We start from the raw sequence: 22,673 nt of genomic DNA on the forward strand, positions 1-22,673 counted from the left end.
TCTAATCGGCTGAGGTCAAATCTCTGGTGGTCAAGTTTCAAGTTCATCCTTTTTTTCAGTGAATATTTATAAAAAAAAATTGGTACAATAAAAAAAAATTGGTAAAATCGAGGTTTCATTAAAGGATTTGAAGAACCTAGCTGGCTTGCGATGGTCTTCTCTGGTGAAGAAACTTGTGTCGGGAACAAAAACGTCGATTGCTTTCAAAGCTACACGTTGCACTACACGTGTGGCTTTAGTTTGTTTATCCATATTTGATGTTTTGCATGTAATGGGCTTATTTGGGCATTTGTTATTGTACTTCTGTTATGCGTGGTTGGGTTTTAATGAAAAGTTAGTTGAAAAAAAAAATGTGAGAGACTTGTTTGCGAGACCATGATGTTGATACTTGATACTACAAAAATATTGAGTATTCATAGCAGAAGAAGATAGCATTTAAAGTGTTTATGCTATGTTTGATTTAGCCATGATTTTTATGTAGCGTTTGTTTATTAGTAAACGCTATCAATGTGTTGCCCAAACAAAAAAATTGTTAAACGGTAATTTAATTGGCTCTAATTAATTTTGCGCATGTTATATAAGACCATAAAGATAATTAAATTGCTATGCAAATGTCGAGCGGGTGATAAATTTTTAATTGCACGCCTTTGGGAAAAAATAATAGAAAAAAAAAAATTTGTAGCTCCCAAATTTCTCCAAGGCAAAATAAGATCTGCCTTAACTTTCTCACAGAGACATCATTGCATGTCGTTTTCCAGCTCGAAATCTCAATTTCCTTATTGAATTCACACTCCCACTTTTCCTCTCGAATTCTCCTCCTAATCTGATGCTCTGATACTCTAGCAGCTGCTGAGGAAATCTCATTTTCGTTGCTGAGGGATTCTCGTCAATTTCTCAAGAACGAAGCTGACATTGGAAGGTTAGATGTTTGGTAATCGATATGCATATATATGGAATTAAGGTATTTACATGTTTGGTATAATATCGATTTTTTTTTTTATTTTGCTGTTTTGCAGGCAGGTTTCAGGGTTCGATTCAGTCAAAGGTATGTGAAATCTATAGGGTCTTAAAATTTGTGTTTTTGATCTATTGTTTCTCTAAGTGTAATCGATTTAGGGTTAATTGCATCTCCAAGTTTAAGCGATTTATGGTTACATTAAGCAACTATTTTTTCTAAGTATAATCGATGCTTCCAATTTTGCAGAGAGCTTTGGGTTTCTGTAATAGACGCAAGTTTTATGCTTCCAAAGTTCGCAATCAGCAAAGGAGTGCACAAATTTTGTTTGTGAATAATTAGTTTTCAGAGTTATTGGGAATTCATGGGAATCCATCCAAAGTCCCTCGGAAGATTAGACCAATATGATCTAGTATATAAGTAATGTCCAACTTCAATTAGTATGAGGCCTTTTGGGAAGGATCCTAAAACTAAATCCGTGCGGGCTTTGCCAGTTAGGCCCAAAGCGGACAATATCATACTAATTGGGGGAGTTGGATATGGGCTTAGAAAAGCCCAATACATTCATGTGGGTTTTATGCCTAAGTGTCAAGAAGACTCTAACCCAACAAGAAGGTTTCGATTGGCTGTTTAAAGAGAAGTCACGCAGAGCTCACGTGATCTTCTTATACAACTCACGAGGACAAAGGAGTAATTAACCTCTGTCTAAAGTGGAGTGGTGTTTGTCTCCTTCCTCTGTCGAAGAAACAGAGTATGGAGGTTAGAGGTAGAATCAGCAGAGCCGTTTTGTCGGCACCATGCGTACAAGGCTATATAAAAGGTGTAGTAGACTGAAACATTAGGGTTAAGAGTGGTTGACAAGGAGAGAGGCAAGTGTGAGTTTACACAGAGAGTCTCTAAAGGTTATTTGTAACCAAGAATACCATATCTAGTGGATTTCCGAGGAAAAGTCTCGGCCAGACGTAGCAATTCCATTCTGGATCGTGAACTGGATAATTTCGTTTGTGTCATTTACTTTATGCTAAACACACGTGTGATCGATCGAACCTAGATAAAGAGAGTTAGTGAGGAGATTCCGCGTAAAACATAAACAATGTTCAGACTTATAACACCAACAAATTGATATCAGAGCCAGGTTGGAGTTTTCATGGTCGAAAGAAAGGTTGAATTTTTATAAAGTTTGAAGCTTTTGTAACAAGACTGGTCAGAACTTTATAAAGGTTGAAGCTTTGGTGAAAAAGTTCTGAACTTTCTTACTAACAATGACTTCTGGGAGATCGGAGGTCGAAAAGTTCGATGGAGAAGGAGACTATATCCTTTGGAAGGAAGAGCTATTAGCTCACCTGGAGCTGTTGGGTCTACTGGAAGGACTTGACGAAGAAGAAGCATCAGAGGGTGGAAAGACACCAAGCGAAGGTGAAGTCACGCCTGATGCAGCTCCTTCACCAGCCAAACCAGAAGACAAAGAGTTAAGGGAGAAGAGAGGGAAGGCCAGGTCAACAGTTATTCTGAGTCTTGGAGATCATGTCTTAAGAAAGGTCATCAAGGAAAAGACAGCTGCAGGTATGATAAAGATCCTTGACCAGTTATTCTTGGCCAGATCTCTTCCCAACCGTATATACTTAAAGCAAAGATTGTACGGGTACAAGATGAGTGAGAGCATGACAGTAGAGAAAAATGTAAATGACTTCTTCAAACTCATATCCGATTTGGAGAATGTCAAGGTTACGGTTCCAGAGGAGGACCAAGCTATTGTCTTGCTGATGTCTCTACCAAAGCAGTTTGATCAGCTTAAGGAAACTCTAAAGTACTGCAAAACTACCTTAGCTGTGGAAGAGATCACAAGTGCGATCAGATCCAAGACGTTAGAGCTAGGAGCTAATGGGAAAACGACTAAGAATAGCTTGGATGCTCTATTTGTTCAAGAAAGGGGAAGATCAGAGAAGAGAGATAAGGGTAACAAGAGGAACAAGAGTAAGAGCAGATCAAAGTCAAGAGAAAAGAAGGTATGTTGGATTTGCGGGAAAGAAGGACATTACAAGAAGCAATGTAATGTCTGGAAGGAGAGGAACAAGAAGGGTAACAGCTCGGAGAAGGGGGAGTCATCAAATGTCATAGGACAAATAGCAGATGTAGCAGCATTGAACGTCACAGACGAATCAAATGCAGTCAATAATGACAACGATGATGAGTAGATAATGGACACAGGGTGTTCATTTCACATGACACCAAGAAAAGACTGGTTTTTTGAGCTTGACGAGACAAAGACTGGTCGCGTGAAGATGGCTAATCAAACATACTCTGAGATTAAAGGCATTGGGAGTATAAGGATACAGAACGATGATCACTCAACAGTCCTGCTCACAAACGTAAGATTTGTCCCAAGAATGTCCAAGAATCTGATTTCTATGGGAACATTAGAAGATCAGGGATGTTGGTTCCAGTCAAAGAATGGACTTCTTAAGGTTATTAAAGGCTGCTTGACTCTTCTTAAGGGAAAGAAAATGGGTACATTGTATCTACTGCAAGGAACAGCATTGATGGGTAATGTGAACACTGCAACAAGTCCACAAGACGAAGCTAAGATATGGCACAGCAGATTATGCCATATAAGTCAGAAGAACACAGAGCTATTGGTTAAAAAGGGATATCTTCAGGCTGAGAAAGTAAATGGCATCGAGTTTTGTGAGGACTGTGTCTATGGCAAGACACACAGGGTCAGATTTGGATCAGCAAAACATGTTACAAGGGAAAAGCTTGAGTATATTCACTCTGACTTATGGGGATCACCACACGTACCGAGCTCTATAGGCAATCACCAATACTTCATCACGTTTATAGACGACTATTCAAGGAAAGTATGGATATACTTCCTCAAAAGAAAAGACGAAGCATTCAAGGCTTTTGTTGAGTGGAAGAAGATGGTTGAAACCCAATCAAATAAGAAGGTGAAGAAACTCAGAACAGATAACGGTTTAGAGTTCTGCAATCAGGAGTTCGACGAGTTCTATAAAGAGGAAGGCATAGTTAGGCACAGAACCTGCGCTTACACGCCACAACAAAACGGAATAGCAGAACGGATGAACAGAACAATTATGGATAAAGTGCGAAGCATGCTAAGTGAATCAGGGTTAGACAAGATGTTATGGGCAGAAGCAGCATCAACAGCTGTGTTTGTCATCAACAGGTCTCCGGCATCAGCAATTGAGTTTGAGATACCAGAGAAACTTTGGACAGGAGTTCTACCGGATCTAAGTTCACTAAGAAGTTTTGGCTGCATCGCTTATGTTCATTCTGACCAAGGGAAACTGAATCCGAGAGCCAAGAAAGGGGTATTCATTGGATACACACCAAGTGTTAAGGGCTACAGAGTTTGGCTGTTAGAGGACTGAAAGGTCGTCATCAGTAGAGATGTTGTGTTTAATGAAAAAATGATGTTCAAAGATTCAGGGCAAAACAAAGAAGTAGAAGCATCACAAGATGAGGTAGAAGTCACGATAGTTGAGACTTTTGCTCACACTGAAAAGGGGAAGGAATCAGTTCAAGGTGGAACTGATCATGAAGAGAATCAAGAACAGGATTCATCTCCATGGAATCAAACAGGGGAGGAGGACCTTGAGACTGATTCTGAACACGAGTATATCCCACCAAGTCTTGCAGATTACCAACTGGCAAGAGACAGAGAAAGAAGACAACCACGGCCACCAAGAAGATTTGATGAACTTGGGGACTCGGGGTTTGCTTACAACCTAACTGAAGATGGGGGTTTTCTTGAACCTATGAGTTATCAAGAAGCAATGTCAGATGCAGATAGTGAGCTATGGAAAGAAGCAGCAGATGAAGAGATTGATTCACTAAATAAGAACCACACCTGGGATCTAGCTGATAGACCTGAGAAGCAGAGAATAATCGGTTGTAAATGGGTATTCAAAAGAAAGCTTGGGATTCCAGGGGTTGAAAAACCGAGATTCAAAGCTAGACTTGTCGCTAAGGGTTATTCTCAAAGGGAGGGAATAGATTTTCAAGAGATCTTCTCACCGGTTGTCAAGCATGTTTCAATCCGACTTATGCTATCTGCAGTCGCTCATTTTGACTTGGAACTGGAACAACTCGATGTAAAAACAGCATTTCTACATGGTACTCTAGATAAAGTTATTTACATGAGCCAACCAGAAGGATATGTAGACAAGAGATCACCTGAGAAAGTCTGTCTACTAAGGAGATCTCTGTACGGTTTAAGACAATCCCCAAGACAGTGGAATCAAAGGTTTGATTCGTTCATGAGAAACACAGGGTACTCAAGAAGTTTGCAAAACAATTGTGTATACTTCAAGCAGACTGAAGAAGAAGAGAAGACATTCTTACTCTTATACGTCGATGATATGCTGATTATATCCAAGAACAAAGAGATAGTCAAGAGGCTGAAAGAAAGTCTGAGTGCCGAGTTCGAGATGAAAGATTTAGGACCTGCAAGAAGAATTCTGGGAATGGAGATAACAAGAGACAGAGACAGAAATATTTTAGAGTTATCTCAAGAAGGGTATTTGAGGAAGGTACTGAAGACATTCAGAATGGAAGATTGCAAGCCGGTTAAGACACCACTGGGACCGCATATGAAGCTTAAGGCAGCAACTGAAGAGGAAAAGGAGAAGTATGCAGAACAAATGAAGTCAATACCTTATGCTAACGCTGTTGGGAGTATAATGTATTCGATGATTGGATCAAGACCTGACCTCGCTTATCCAGTTGGTGTCATAAGCAGGTTCATGAGCAAACCTTTGATGGATCATTGGCAAGCGGTTAAGTGGGTGTTGCGTTACATAAAAGGATCAATCTGTTCAAGGTTACAGTACAAAAGGGAAGGTGAATTTGTGGTTACATGGTACTGTGATTCAGATTACGCCTCAGACCTTGACAGGAGGAGATCAATCTCTGGTTAAACATTCACTGTAGGAGGTAAAGTAGTCAGTTGGAGATCTTGTCTACAAGGAGTCGTTGCTCTATCTACTACAGAAGCTGAATATATAAGTTTGACAGAGGCAGCAAAGGAAGCCGTTTGGCTAAAGGAATTGTATCTATCAATTGGAGTAAGCATGAGGATATAAGGACTAATAAGCCATCTCATGGTCCAGGCTATGACTTTGAGGCTTATGAACAGATTTCTTTGATGGTGAAGGCAATTCACAGCCTAATAGCCACAATGCATATCAGACAGATAATGTTGATAATAAAGAAGAATATGAGTTTAGGAAGAAGTTACAAAGTGCTGAAACTCCACTATATTCTAGTTGTTCCAACTACACCAAAGTTTCTGCAATTATAGGGTTTTACTGCATTAAAGTGAAGAGTGGGATGTCCGAAAACTATTTTGATTAGCTTTTGAAGATATCTCATGACATGCTTCCTAGAGATAATGTTCTCTCGAGATCGACAGATGAGATGAAAAAATTCCTCAAAATGTTTGGTTTTGGGTATGATGTGATTCATGCATACAAAAACGATTGTATCCTTTACCGGAAGCAATACAAAGATATATATGGAAAGCTGCACAAGCTGTAGTGGTGAGGAAAAAAATTGGATTCCAGCTTAGGTACTTAACTAGAACATCTCCAATGGAAAACTCTTATAAAGTTTTGAGAATTTAAAATTAAAAAAAAAATTAAAAATGCAAGAGAGATGGTTCTTAAAGTTCTTGTTTAAGAACCCCTTCTTTTAAAAGTTCTACAAGTATCACTTTATCATTGGGTAATTTTAAATTTTAGAATTAAAATTTAATTATATAAATATATTATATTAAAATATTAATATATAATTATTTAGAACCTTAAAATAGATTTTCAACCATTGGAGATGGTCTTAGGTAATTTTTTTATCAAAGATAGATTCAGACGGATGTTTATATCCGAAAGGATGGCTGATCTAAGATTGGAATCCACCAAATCTTATTGATTACAAGATGTCAAAGTTGACAAGTTAGATGGATCGAAGATCGCTACCAAGGTGTAATTCATGGTGAGATCACAAGCCTAAGTCTAAGTGATTCTACACAAAGAAAAAAATTCACGCGATTTCAAGAGTGAGGAATCACACACACACTCAATAGATCGCACACAACTCTAATGAACAAAACACAATAGACAAGACTTTTACAAGAGAAACTTTAAATATTTTTCTAATAATTCAAGGGTGAATATTACAAGGGAAATGATTGCTCTTATATAGAGATCATACACATTTTGACAAAAAAAATAAATCAATTAATTAATATAATTAAGAAATCAATTAAAGGCTTGATTGATTTGGTCTTTACTGTTTGAATTATGTCAAAATGAGAAAAATATGAAGGTTCCGTATATCTGGACAATTTGGGAATGTAGTAGTACGCCTTGGAATATTCTAAATCTTTTTTTTAGTCTCCAATCCAGCTGGTCAAATAAATCAAGAAGATATGTCTGTTTAACCAGATTTGACGTAATTGACTTCAAATATGGAAAGTTGAGGTGTAAACAGATCTGCTTGATCCTTTGCTTGCTGGTTCATTTGTATACACTCATTGATGCGGTCATCAAACCAGTAGCTGAACTAGAGCTCAATCAAACTTTCTGCTCAAGCCGCATAGGATCCAGCAAATACGTCTCTGCCTTCAATAAAGCATATCGAACCAACCAGCAAGATTTGAGCAACAAGCTGAACTGTTTTAGAAGCTAAACTCATCAGAGATACATGGAGAAGTGTAATTGGGTTCATATCAGCTCGGACAAAATCAGAATCGAATTTACAAACCAGATGATTCCATACTATCTTGCTATTGAAGCCAATACAGCTGAGAATGTTCTCCAAGTGGTTTCGTGCCTTGAATATTGTGGTTGAACCGGTATTCGTGAAACAATGGCCATATGTTCAATACGAGTTCTGAGGAATGAGTTATTCAGTTTTCAAACCAGGAGAACCAGAGCTCGCTAGATTCAGACATATTATGGATCATTGGAGGGTTCGAACTAAACCAGAATGAATTGAGCTATGAACCGACTTGTTCTAGAGTCTTAATTCATCAGGTAATCAGGGAGATTTTAATTAAATGGTACAAATAACGGTTATGGTTGGGGAGATATTCGATTTCCAAACCAGACATTCCTCAGCTTGCCTTATTTGGAGTCTCACGAGTTTGATCAAGGTCAAACGTATTTGTGGCAAACAGGAGACCTTAATAGCAATCCAGAATGTTCCCCAAAGGCCCTACAATGCTCCAGCATACAGAGGATTAGGCGAATCCTCTTGCACCTCAACTTACCATATTTGGACGCATTCACACTTGGAGGAATAACTCACCAACGGCTTTTTCTTCTTTGCTGCTGCGTTTTGAAGCCTCTAAAAATGAATCCAGACATTCCAAAGGCGCACCACTTCCAGCCCAAGCTATCAAGATTGAAAGCAACGGCTCTTTCCTTAGTTTGACAGATTTTCTCATCAGTTCTCCAACAGTTAGTTTTTCATTTAATTCTGCGATTTTCTTCTTGTTTTAGACTTAAGAATTGTTCTTCTTGAGCCTATATAAGCTCAGCTCGTCCCCATGTACAAATCACCCTTGATCATTGAAATTAATAGAATCGTTTTATTCTTTTTACAAAGCTTGTTTCTTTATGTTTATGTTCTTTAGATTTCTGAGTGTGTGATTTACTTTAAATCTATAGAAACCCACAGTTTTAGGAGTATTTTGAGTGATTCAATACTCTTAGTTGTGCCATTGATTGAGTGAGTCAATCACCTTCACCATCCATCTCTACCTTGAGCCCTTTCAGCGTACCTTAGGCTTGGAATCTCTTGATCATCGAGTGATCTTAGTATTGGAGTTATTCTGATCCTACATCACTCATTTGGGCCTCTAGATCAAATAGAAAGTCTCCTGGACACCAAAGGTATGTCTGCAATGATCCAAATAAGAAAATGTATGTAACTGAACAATTTTGGATCACCTGGTTTGTGATCTCAGTTCTGGTCAGGTTTGAACCATTCTGGGTCAAGTCTGAGCTGCTTTTGGATCCTTAATGGGTCAATATGTGGACCAATTCGTTCCCTGAATTAAATATTTGGTGGTTGGTCCGAAACTCCTCAAGAGATGCTAATATGTCCTTATCAGGCCGTTTGAGTAATTGTAAGTCTTTGGGCTTGTTTCGGCTGTAACTCCTTGATTCTCCATGGTTCTGAGGTTCTGACTTCTGAGAGGCTTGTTAAAATGGTCCATGGTGGCTCGGGGTTGGGCTGCTTAATGATGGGCTTGTGAGCTTCATCTTTGGTCTGATGACCGCATCAATGGCTGAAGACGTGTGTTCGGATTTCAGCAATGCTAGTTTAGGTAGTACAATGCAGCACCTGGTAGACTCACTAACTTGGGCCAATGTGAATGATAAATGGCCTTAATTTTCTGTTGAACTAAGAAACCTCCGCCTCAGTCTTTCTACAGATGGGATGAATCATTTCTCCATTCATAACAGCAAGTATATCACATGGCTGGTGTTATTAGTCAACTACAACATGCATCCAACAATGTGTATGAAGGTAGAGAATATAATTCTGACTTTGTTGATACTTGGACCAACTGCACCGAGCAACAACATGTAATCTATCTAATTCCATTGATAGATGATCTAAAGGATTTGTGGAATGAAGGTATTGTGGTTTACAACTCATTTATGAAAGAGTTGCATTCCACTTGGTCCTAATGCAGCAGCTATTATTGTCAAATTTGTATCAAAAGATAATGCATATGTCTGGAGGCCAACCACAATAGTTGTCTCACTTGGCCAAGCTGTGATTCACAACTTTTGATCTCCATACTGGTCTGGAGACAGTGAAGTTAAACTTCACTTGCATGTATTCCTTGCTTTGAGACTTCTCTGGGTCAAAGGCGACCTCCTTGACCTTGCCAATGAAATCTCCTAAAGCATATATTGATCCCTCAATATAGTAGCTAACCGAAATGTTCCGGATCTGAACCCATACTGGCATAAACTTCAAATAGTCATCACATGGATTCTCTACCCAACAATCAATAACAATAAACCACTCATTAAACATCCAAACCCTCTTTCTAATTACCTCGAGATCATGTTCATATTTAAATATGAACTGAAAGTTCTCCTTCATCAGTGCCACAGCTCGCACACAATCATACACTTGCCACTTCCTTGGTATCCGGGATAAGATTAGTCATATTTTGGATTTAAAGTTCTTTCGATAATACTCATCATGTTCCTCTCACTCAGACAATATTCCGGAAGATTAGGCAGGTTAAATGGAACATCTTTCCCCTTATTGTTGATATGTAATAAAACATAAAAGGGAGAAAAATGTAATTTAGATCAAAGTTTGGTTTTATTTATCAGATCATAAAAATATAACTGAGTTCATTTATAAGCAGATTACAAACAAACTGGGACTTAGAAATCAAAATGCTTAGAATATCTTAGCTCTCAATCTCTCTTTCTCCTATAATTATTCTGTGTGTTTCTGGTGACGAATCTTCTCCCTTTTTATATGGAATCTAAGTCGGTCTTTCGCAGGTCTCCCTCTTCTTTTGCGATGTGGGATTATAGAGAATTTTCTTTTTATCTAGGTCGAAAGTAAAAACTTTCTTTATTCATTTAGTAACTTTCCACCGAATTTACCTTTATGGGTCTACTTCGTCCCATGAACTCATTCAGCCCAGTTGATCCGGTACTCCCCATTGTTAACCGGGTTTACTTCTGCCGATTTTGGTTCATACCGGAGAAAAATGGGGGAGGGGGGAGGGCACTTTTCACCTCCAACACTTATCGAGAGACAAAGCATTGAATGTCGTATCGATATTAGCCATACTAAATCAAACTCATAAAAACAGTCAATAGAAAGGTACTCCCTCTGTTCCTAAATAAATGATGTTTTAGGATTTAATCTTGTTTTACAATAGATGATGTTTTAGAAGTATTTAATGTTATTTTATTTGTAAATTAAAAAATATTTTATTTATATTAGTTATAAAAATATCAAATTTCGGAAATAGTATTGGAGTTAGTTAAATAACTAAAAACAAAAAAACAAAAAGTAATCAGTAAAAACATGTATTTATTGTTCCTTAATAAGAGTGAAAATTTTAAAACATCAAATATAGAACAGAGAGAGTAGAGTTTAATCTAGGATTGTTTAAAACCAAGGCGGCGCTCAAAAACACTAAATAAAACCATGAAAAAAAATCCTTGCTAAACAGAAAGATGACTCACCCAAATATTTGTTATATCCTACGATATGTTACTAAAAGACGAAAACAATCCAACAAAAACTACTCATTTTTAAATCCAAAGCCTCTAGTGGAAAAGAGACGCTTTATTTCAAATGACCCCAAAAATTTGCACCACACTTTATTTTACTAAGAATGAACTACATAAAGCATTTGCCCATTTATAATAACAAAAAAAGACACATTCTATTATAGGGAAATTGAAAATATAGGACAACAAACGGAGAACATTTTTCTTTTAATAGTTTTTTCAGTTTTGATAATTTTGGACAAAGACAACATTTTTAAATACTTTTGATTTTTGAAATAAATATTTATATCTACTCATAAATTCCTAAAATTCCAAAAAAATGAAAGAATATTATTCTAAAACATCATTTTATGAAATATGTATATTTATAATTTATTTATAAATATGTTCTAGAAAACGTGTTCTATACTTTTAGTGTTTTATAAAATCTGTTTTCTACTATTTGGTATAAGATCAACCAATTATAGAATTGATATTATACCATTTGTTTTGTTTTCTAGATCTCCCTATAGAATACGTTATCTAGAATTTGTACTATATTCTACATATTCTAGAATATGTATTCTATAATTCGTTATATATTCTATGTTTTTCAGAATTAAACTTCTACTGATTTTTCTTTGTTCTAGTGAATATAGAATCCGTATTCTAGCAAACAGTTAACAGGATCTAAAAATCTAGGATCAGGTTTTATCCAACAAAAATTAAATATTTAAAAATATTTTATTTTCCTTTTTTTGTTTTCACGTTTTTAACATATTTTTGAAGTTTTTTTTCTTTTCTTCTTCTCCTTCATGACAATTTCACGATCTCGTTCACGACAATTAAAGTTCTGTTTTATTTTCTGTGACATTTGGGATTTTAAACCCTAATATGGAGATTGAATAAAAGGGATATTGAATAGATTGAAGATCTAGGTTAACAACTGGATGAGGAGAGTGACGAAAATCGACGATAGCCTCCGGAAAATCGACGGAGAAGACGATAGAGAAGTGTCGGAGAAGACAATGAAGATAAATGAGTCGCGTTCTTAATTTTTTTCCGTAAAGTTATGAGCTTTTTTAATAATTTAATTCTTAAATAATAATAGTTAAAAATAATATATTAATATCAGATAAATTAATTTTTAAGGGTAAAAGAGGATTACCTTTAATATAAGTACTAAGACGACAATTTTTTTTAAAAAAGTACTTAGGAGACAAAAATCTCCATTTTGTGTTTTATATTTCCAATTTTTTCTTTTATTACTGGGGCATTTTCTCTACTTTTTGGAAGTGTAGAATTCCAGACTTATCCTTCATTAAACTCACGCTTCTTCTTCATGATTTCATCTCTCTTGTCCTTCTTATTTTTTTTAACGTGAACCCACTTTTATTTTCCACAAAAAGATTTGTCACCTATAAGTTGGACAAATTGATTTGGGTTTCCCATATGAGCAGAGTACTTGTGGACATGTGGACATATCTCCCTTTGTGAATTTGTTTTTGAATCAAGTAATATACTGATTCTAAATCTCTCTAACTAGAGAGGGTCACACTTTCTCTCTCTCTCTCTCTTTTGTTCACAGTGAAGCAAAGTGACTCACTTCCATGGAGTCTTTTCTGCTCTCCGCAGCAACGATCGAGATCTTTAATGATGCGGCGGAGCAGATTTCTCTTACGTTGTAGCCTCTGGGTACAGGTATGACTAATATCTACTTCAGAGATGAGCTCTACTCGACCGTATCCCTTTACGATATCACTTGCAATAGCTAGATACTTTGGAGGAGATTTGTTAAGTGTGGACAAAGTAACATGAGCTAGCTAGGTAAAGACATCATATTGTGGATACGAGATAAAGTATTTGCAGACTAAAGTATGGTGGACAATGTATTGTTGATAAGTCTGGTGGACGAGTTAGCATGGACAACACATCGTGGAATAAGTAGAGTAGATTAAGTATTGTAGAATCATTGAAAGACAAATACAAAAAAAAATGAATGTGAAACAAATGATTTTCTTAGAGGTATAGATGCTAGACAAGTGAGTTTTTGTCACCTCTATGAAAAGTTTGCTCAACATGTCAAAGCCAAATGATTGTCTTAAAGATGTAGATGTTTTGGGTAATAAAATGTGGACAACAAAACATGGACAAGTTATCGTGGTGGATACAATCAGTTCGTGGTATATTTTGGGTAAAACGTATGAATCAATGATAATGTGGACAACAAAACGTGGACAAGATATCATATGTAACATATCGTGGTTGATAGAATCAATTTTCGGTAATGAAGATAAATCATTTGTGGTCTAGTGAGTGCGTACAAGGTATAGTGGACAATGTATGGTGTACAAGTTAAGTTCAAAAAAATTTTGTGAACTAGTTAGCATGAACAAACAATCATGGACAAGGACAAAGATTTAAGAAGATTGATTCAAACACCAGTGCATTTGTGCGTAATACGAAGCCAAGACATGGGCTTCAAAATAAGACTGAGAAGTATAAAGACTGTTACATGTCAAAGGTCTTCAGATCTTAGACAAGATCATGTTAGTTAGTGAGTTGGTTAAAGTATTGTGTACATAGATAAGTGATGTGTCAATACTGAATCAGAGAGTGAAATCAAGTTAGTGGAATAATTTAGGGAGAATAACTAAAATAACCTTATAAAATTTTTAAAATACTTAAATAATGCTAATCTTTCAAAATTATTAGAATAACCTCGTGTACCGATTTTACGAGGAATAATCTCGCGTACTCCTTTCGCGTTATAAAAATTCTCCTATCTTTTCGTCATAATATTGATTATGTTTTTGATTTATTTTAACGGAAGAAAAATAAAGAAAAGCGGTCAAATACTTGGGGGTCCTTAGTAAAGTTTTATATTTACGAACCCAACCACCAAGATCCATACCCAGTCTGTCATATCCGAATAAATCGGGTTCTCGGTCAGAATTGGAGTAATTGGTCAAACCCTAAATAACAATTATACTTAACAATTTTTTTTTTTTTTAAATTTGTAATTTTGAATTCGAGATCGTCCTCTCTCGTTGTCATCGTCGTCGTCTAGTTCGTGTAGTATTCTCTAGGACAACTACGAGTGATTTGCTGCTGCCTGTTTTGAATCAACGCTAAATCAAGTTTGTTCGTCTTCGACCTCTGAATTCTACTTTCTATTTAGATAACTTTGTACAATTGAACTCGATTATGTGTAGAATCAAAAACCGATCTATATGTTTTCTATTCGGTTGGTAATTACAAAATAAGAGTCATGGATGGTATCGAAAGAGAGTTTAGTTATGCTAGACCAGAACTGTACTCAGATTACGATTCACCGCAGGAGAAAATGGTAGAAGGAGTAGCCGATTCGGAGATGGGTAATTATCAGATAGTGTTGTGGCAAAACACTACTGAAACTACGGAAACTGAGGCTGAGGAGGAGGAGAACCAGCCATTGCCACCGTGAGAATGTTCTTTGAGTCCAGTCAGTATCATAATGCAATAAAGTTGAGAACAAGATGTTATATCCACAAAGATGTTGCGAAATTGGAGTCCCTAGACCTTGAACCCCATGAGCTGAGATGGTTTAGAGAACATCCACAGTTCAAGCACTTTTGGCACATGCATAGGGCCATGCATGAGGACACAACACACAAGATGATGGTAATGTGGTTGCTTCTTCTTCGGACATCAAACACAAATAAGAAGAGGGAAGCTTGGTTTGTAGTGAATGGCGTACCAATTCGCTATTCCCTTAGAGAGCGTGCCCTTTTGTGTGGATTAAACTGTCTATCGTATTCAGAGGACTATGAGAGCATAGAAAGTAATTCATTTAAGAATAGATATTTTCAGGAAACTGTCCCCTCCCTTGCTGCTGTTGAAAAAAAACTAGAGTCGATGCAAGGGCTAGATCATCCTGATTGGTTGAAGATGTGTGTCGCCTACTTCTTATCCTCTATAATTAGTGGGAAAACAAAAACGGGTAAGGGAACACCATCTATTGACCCCTTATTTCTGAGGATTGTGGATGATCTTGAGGCTTGTAAAAGGTTTCCTTGGGGTAGGTATTCCTTCGATGTAAATATGAAGGAGACTGAACACACAATGAGGCATTTCAAAGGGGTCGTTGAAACAGATGTCTGGACATTTCCAAACTTTTGTTACTCCCTTGGAGGTATATCACATTATAAAGAATTTGTAGGTATGTAATACTATGAGTTTAAGTGTAATTTGTTGGGTTATGTGTAGTTGCTAGCTTTTGAGGCCATCCCATATCTGAAGAACAAATACAGAGAAGATGTTAGAGGAGCATAGAGGGATTGTCCCCGGATGTGCAGGCAGAAGTTCCAACCATTCACCGTAAAAGGTTTCCCTTTGTCGAAACTCTATGAAACACTGGGTAACACTAGGGTCATCAAAAGTATATTGCAACCATCCGAGGATGAGATAATTATGTTTGCTGGAGTCATGGAGAGGAATAAAGAGGAAGATGTCGGTGATATCGTTCTTGACAATCGGACGAGGCATTTAGTTGAGGGAAACAAAGCCGATATTCTGGAAAGAGATATGCAAGATAGAAGTTGATGCACGAGATAATAAAGAGTGGGTAAACCATCCTGCTGTGGCTAAGAAAAATGTGGCTACGGAGAATGTGGTGCCTCTTGGATTGGTGGAACATCTGCAGAGCTTGCAGAATCAGTGCCCGCATGGATGCCATTGATACAAGACTTTGCTCTGTAGAAAAATATGTAAAAGAGGCAAGTAGAGAAAGAGAAGGGCCAGGAGATGAGGAATGAGAAGTTTTACGAAATGAAGAAGAACATGAACATGAACATGGTGGAGAGAAACTTGAAAATGAGGTGACAATTGAGAAAGCGAAGAAGCCGAAGCCGAAGAAGAAGCAGAAGGTGCCAGAGTAGAAGGAGCCGGAGCAGAAGGAGCCAGAGCAAAAAGAGCCAGAGCTGAATGAGGCAGAGCAGAAAGAGGCGGAGCAGAAGGAGGCGGAGCAGAAAGAGGCGGAGCAGAAAGAGGCAGAGCTGCTTGTAGCCCGATCTCCGTACCTGCTTAGAAGTAAAGAGGTATTGAAGTTTGAAGAGTAATATCCATTGTTTTGGTAATACTTTATATTTTATGGTAACACTATGTTGTATTACTTGGTATGTGTAGATAGAACCAGACGTTGCTGAGGCTGTGAATGCAGCAGTTGGTGCAGGTAAACGGAAACAATAGAAATCAAAGCTAGGGCGACACACAAGGCAGAGACGTTAAGTCTCCTCTGACATTTGATATTTGTATTTGTATTTGGATTAAACTCTTAAACTTTAGGGTGTGTACTTCTATTTTTATTATTGGTTTTGGATAACTAAGAATTATTTGGTGAAACTGAAGGTATTATTGAAAACAAAAATTGGTATAACTAAGTATTAATTGATGAAACCAAATGTATTATTAAAACCATAAATTGGTATAACTAGGTATTATTGGTGAACCACATGTAAATTGGGAAACCCTAAGTTCAAAGGGGTCGACATTCATTTCTATAACCTAGTATTATTTGGTGTAACCATTTTATATCTTAATATTATTTGGTGCAACCACTTTTATATGAGGAATACTTGGCCTAAACATTTTGAGTCAAAATTATCAGAATAATGTTTATACACAATATAAGGAAGTACAAAACATTACGAATTGTTAACATAAGGAAGTAAAAAAAAACACAAAACATAAGACACATTAACCAGTCCACCATTTCAGGAAAAACCCTAACTGCCCGGTATACATATCAAAAGAACTATCCGCTTTCGCGAGTTAAGAAGCAGGAGTAGCAGATGTTCCCTGGTTTATACTCCTCATCCCACCAATGCACCCATGGGTTAACTGTACCGCACGGACAGTGGATAAGAGTATTGATGCGCGGTAAAAAGCGACGGTGGCTTTCATTGAACATCTCCGGCAACACCATTGGCCAACCAAGATATCCTTCTTCAACGAGCTCGCGGCTGCACTTCCTTATTGTTTCCTGGCTTAGTTAGCTGAGGTACTTATCACCTTCGGAATGTTCCATAACAAGTTTCATGAACATCCCGTAGACATAGACTGCACGCGTGTACCCTCTATCCGCCGCATCCTTTATCAGTTGAATCCCTCCAAAATCAGGTCGATGAAAATAAAGTTGCATACCTCGCATGAAAAGCAATCCTGGATTTTCGGCATCATAGAACTCTCTCTCTGAAGACATCAATGATGAGATGGACTTCTTGATCCTCTGGACGACCCATATTAAAGGGATCAACTTCAGCATAGATGTCAGGGCCTTTGGTGCAGGCGTTGAACCTATGAAAATAGAACGAATCCATATTAGGTCACCAACTATGTTAACCGTCGCTGCCAGAACCTTTTCAAGTAGTTTGTCTGGTAGGACTAGTTGGTAGGAGTAATCTGCCATGGATTTATAGATGAAAGTGATTGAGGTTGAGTTTAGTGAAAGGGTTTTTAAGGAAAAAAAAAACTAAAGATCTGAAACCGTAAGAGAAAATGATGAATTTTTGTAATATAAAAGGAAAATCTGAACCCTAAGAGCAAGGAGGAAAAAGTGATGGATTTGGGAAAGTAAAGAAGAAGGAGAAAATGATGGATTTTGGAACTTCTTTCCGTATGGATTTGATTTACGAACTTAAATAATAGAAAATGGAGGAAGTGAGTAGTCTCGTCGAGTAAACGCGACCGTAAGATAATGGGAATAAGAAAGAGAGAGAGGAATAATTGCTACTCTCATTAATACGTAATTGAAAATATATGATTATTATATATTCAATATTCAATAAGAAAGAGGAATAAATCTGAAGAACTGCTATATTCAGATATTTGTCTACTCAACATTTACTCACGTGAGAGGAAGTTATTTAGTGTTAAAAAGCAGAAAATTGTGTAATTAATTATATAGACGCGTTGCATGGACGAAAGGAGAGGAGGAGGAAAGAGGGAACGGTCACTTCCAAGGGAGAGGTTAGGCTAGACGTGATATATATCTCTGTAAAAAAAAAAATAATAAATTTAGCTGTCAAAAAGATAATTACGACGTGTTGCATCTTTGCATGAATGAAAGAGAGAACGGTCAAATAAGAAGATAAGTTAGTGTTGGTAGTTGTACCAGTCTTACGGCAGTTAATACCGTAAGAATAGTACAACTACTAACACTATATTTTTTTACCACTACATTAATTAAATAATTATTTCTCGGGTTTATTAGGGGAGAGATGTGACTTTTCACTTTTCCGCACGATTCCCCTAAGGCTGAACGGTTGAAGGTTATTTATTATATGAGTCGCATTGGTTTTCTTATCTTTCTATAAATATAACTCAATCTCCCTCTCACTCATATCTATCTTCTAAATCATCTTCTCTCTATTTTGTGCTATCTTCTCTCTATTTAGTGCTATTTTTGCTCTCTTCCTCACTTCAAAATGACCGTTACATCGTGGATCATGGTTCATCTGAAGGCGTTTTTTGAGGTTTCCGGCGAGTGGATTCAGTACATGGCCGGTGGCTGAAGACATTTACGAATGGCAAGAAATGATGATGCCCCCCCCCCTTGGGTGTCCATACGAAGGGGGCCACTTCTTCATCTCCATCCATTTCCCAGCAGAGTACTCCTTCAGGACACTAAGGGTGGCGTGGAAGACGCTGATTTTGCACCCCAACATCGACAAATTCTGCATCTTCCATCCCCTGCTCGTCACCGCTACCTGGAAGACCAAGACGACGGTGAAGGAACTCCTCCAAGCATTCCATGACATCTGCTCCACCCTAAGGTGGAGGACGATGACGTCTTCGCCGAAGACGTCGCCCGCATATGCCTCTTGTAGCCGGAGAGATACGAGAAGGAGGCCCACTTGAAGACCGAGGCACACGCCATGAATTAATTCATGGCGTTTTCACCAATAATAATGAATTTTATGTTTTTATGTTTTTTCTTATTTAAAATCTACGGTTGTAGTGTTTTTTAATTTTTGCTTTTATTATAAAATATTTAGTATAAAAAAAGTTTAAATCTATCCGTGTTATTCTCTCCACTATATTATCTCAGCCGATAAAAAAAAGAAAACTCTAATATTTCGGTATAACTCAGTATCATTTGGTGCGACCATATGTTATTCGCAAAACTGAAAACTGGTATAACTCAGTATCATTTGGTGTGACCATATGTTATTCGGGAAATTGAAAACTGGTATTACTCAGTATCATTTGGTGTGACCATATGTTATTCGGGAAATTGAAAACTGGTATTACTCAGTATCGTTTGGTGTGACCATATGTTATTCGCGATACTGAAAACTGGTATAACTCAGTATCATTTGGTGTGACCATATATTATTCAGGAAATTCAAAACTGGAAAATTGGGGAAAACTATTTCAAACTGGACAAATCAGAAATATGCGAGGACATAGAAACTTGTTTAGTACATCTTGATAATAATTTCAGTAACTTTAATTAAGTTTGGATTACTACAACTAATTTTAACTACCTGAACAAGTAGACAATTAAAGAAATCATAGCCACAGTAAGAACAAAGAGAACAATCATCACCTTAACTTCTTTAGATAATCTATCTCGTCGGATCTGATCCAATTCCCTCTTCATTTCCTTCAAAACTCAGTCCCAAACCACCTCACGAAGGAGTAAATGAGACCTAGAAGCCTCAACCATTTCCTCTTTCAGCTTGTTTACCAATTTATGTAGCTGGGAAATCTCGGTCGAGTGAATCCGGTCAATTACTGTTCCCCACCCACTCCAATCGAGCATCTCGGTCACATCACGCCAAAGATCTAGAAGCTGTTCTATCATCGTCTCATCACACCACTTAAAGAAATAACATACGGTATTCTACAGGACACGAAACCGTATAAATATTTTTGGCAAATACAACGAAATGAAAAGCAATCAACAGCTGAATTTTGCTTACGTATTCCTTATTACAAGCGAAGAATCTTCTTCCCGGATCCAAAACGGTGTGGGAAGTTTTGATGATTGGTCCAAGATGACAAAAACAGAATTGCGGGATTCCAAAGTCTTTGTACATTTTGGCTGGAGAGCTACAGCTTGAAAGCGCCGAGACTTGGCATTCTTGCAAAAATTTGTTATTTTGCAAAAAATTGTTATTTTGCAAAAAATGAGTTTTTTGGTGGTTTTGTGCATAAACACGGATATTTGTTGAATTTTGATGTTTGGGGGAAAACTCAAATTTGGAAATGTCTGATTTGGGGAAAAAACACAAATGTGAGTTTCGTGGATAAACACAATATATATTAGATAATTGTGGTGGGGTCTATTTGTCTTAGCCAATAAGACATGTGTTCAGGTAAAGAACACATGTCCAAACGTAGTTGTGTCTGTTTTATTATGGACACATATCTTTTATTGTAACTGGGAATTTCAAACGAAGTTGTGCCTGTATTTTCAGTTATACTCATCATCCACATAGTTGTACGTTTTGGTGAATACCGTATTTGTAGTAATACTGCCTTGCAAATAAAATATTCCGGTTATACGCTTCATTATTGGTTATAAAATCAATTTAACAACGTGTTCACCAAACAAAATTCCAGGAAAAATATTATACGTATTATTTCCATCATTGATGGTTTAAGCTTGACAAAGTGACTATAGAAACATAAGACACTTATAGGTCGGGTGTGGTGAGATTCATATAATTTGTTCATTATTTTCAAAATTTTAATACACTGGTTCATAGTCCCTGAAAAGTAGTAGCATGAACACGAACATATTTTTAAATACTGATTATTATCGTAGTCGTATTTTGACATGTTCGCATTATAAAATCGGTTTAAATTGGTATATTGGTGGTTAAAGGATGGTTAACCTCGTGTAAAACAACGTCACATAGAAACGAGCCTCCTTTAATCTTATTCCTATTATTATAATAATATTCTACTTGCCACATGGATACGTGTTCAGATAAAGAACACATCTCGTAACTCACGTGTGGCCTTACTATGGACACATATCGTTTATTGTAACTGGGAATTTCAAACGTAGTTGCACCTGTATTTCCAGTTTATACTCAGCATCCACATAGTTGTACTTTTTGGGGATATTCGTATTCATAGTAATACTACCTTGTAATTAAAATATTCCGGTTATACGCTTCATTATTGGTTATAAAATATATGTAACCACATATTCATCAAACAAAATTCCAGGAAAAGTGTTATATGCATTCTTTCCATCATTGATGGCCTAAACTTGACAAAGTGACTATAGAAGCATAAAACACTTCTAGATCGGGTGTGGTGAGATTCATATAATTTGTTCATTATTTTAAAATCTGGTTCGTAGTTCCTAAAAATAGTAGCATTAAAACAAGTATATTTTAAATTACTGATTATTATCGTGGTCGTATTTTGACATGTTCGCATTATGAAATCAGTTTAAATTGGTATATTGGTGGTTAACCTCGTATAAAACGACGTCACATGGAAACAGACCTCCTTTAATCTTACTCCTATTATTATAATAATATTTTATCTAACACATGATCAACTTTCTCCTGTACCGAAGAACATTCCATCGGGTTTTTTAACTTTTACACGACATTCTCTGATCTCAAAGTGTGACTTGGTTTACTTTTACTTTTCTTTTACACAACATTCTGGCTCTTGCTTCTCCTCCCCACATCACAACTATTTGAATTTGACTGAACAATAAAGGTATGTACTCGAGCGTAGTTATACCAAATATTTCTGAGTAAAACTAAACATTTAAATTGTTGATACACTTAAAAGGTAGAGATCGTTCTATTTTATTTTTTAGCATTGTTTACAAATAGTCTGCAGAATATAAATAGTCAAAAGTAATAACAAACAGTTCGATTTTACATTGATTTTGTGAGAACATCAAATAACATCAAATATTTGAGAGAGAGAACAATACAGAAGAACAGTGAGAGTATCAATTTGGCCACTCCTTCGTGAACCTCTTGATAATTCGACTGAATTTTTCCGCCTGCATTGTCCAGTAGCAAGTATCGCACAAATTGGTGGGTTCCTCCATATATCCGTATACAACTAAATAATTGGTGGGTTCGTCCATGTATCTGCAGTGCAAGTTCAATGCTTTGTGAAAAACCAAAGTAGCATTTTCTTCAAACACTTGCGGAAGGTTAACGTTGAAAGCCCTCGGGCTTGAATGTTCCAATGTTCGAAGCATTTCTCCTGCCTCCGCCCGGGTAATATCTGTCACAGATGTTAATCTCACTTCGCATCTGGACATGATAAGGATAAGCATTTTATTGCAGTATTTCGCCATAGAGCATCCCGCTTTCGCTGACTCCTTAATCATAGCCATCCCTGCCTCGATATTATGGTCATAGAAAATAATTTAAAGACCTCTTTCAAATAAAGTTGTAGGATTA

General features: G+C 36.9%; 1 long non-coding RNA gene across 1 annotated transcript; it reads left to right on the plus strand.

Moving 5' to 3' along the window:
* The first annotated feature begins 659 nt into the window (after positions 1 to 659).
* LOC112085958 lies at positions 660 to 1,417 on the plus strand. Its single transcript, XR_002899211.1, has 3 exons — positions 660 to 919; positions 1,017 to 1,045; positions 1,205 to 1,417. It is a non-coding gene; the product is annotated as an uncharacterized LOC112085958 (long non-coding RNA).
* The last annotated feature ends 21,256 nt before the right edge of the window (positions 1,418 to 22,673 follow it).

The sequence above is a fragment of the Eutrema salsugineum genome, unplaced genomic scaffold (genome assembly GCF_000478725.1).
Source record: "Eutrema salsugineum unplaced genomic scaffold, Eutsalg1_0 scaffold_28, whole genome shotgun sequence".
NCBI classification, from domain to species: domain Eukaryota; kingdom Viridiplantae; phylum Streptophyta; class Magnoliopsida; order Brassicales; family Brassicaceae; genus Eutrema; species Eutrema salsugineum.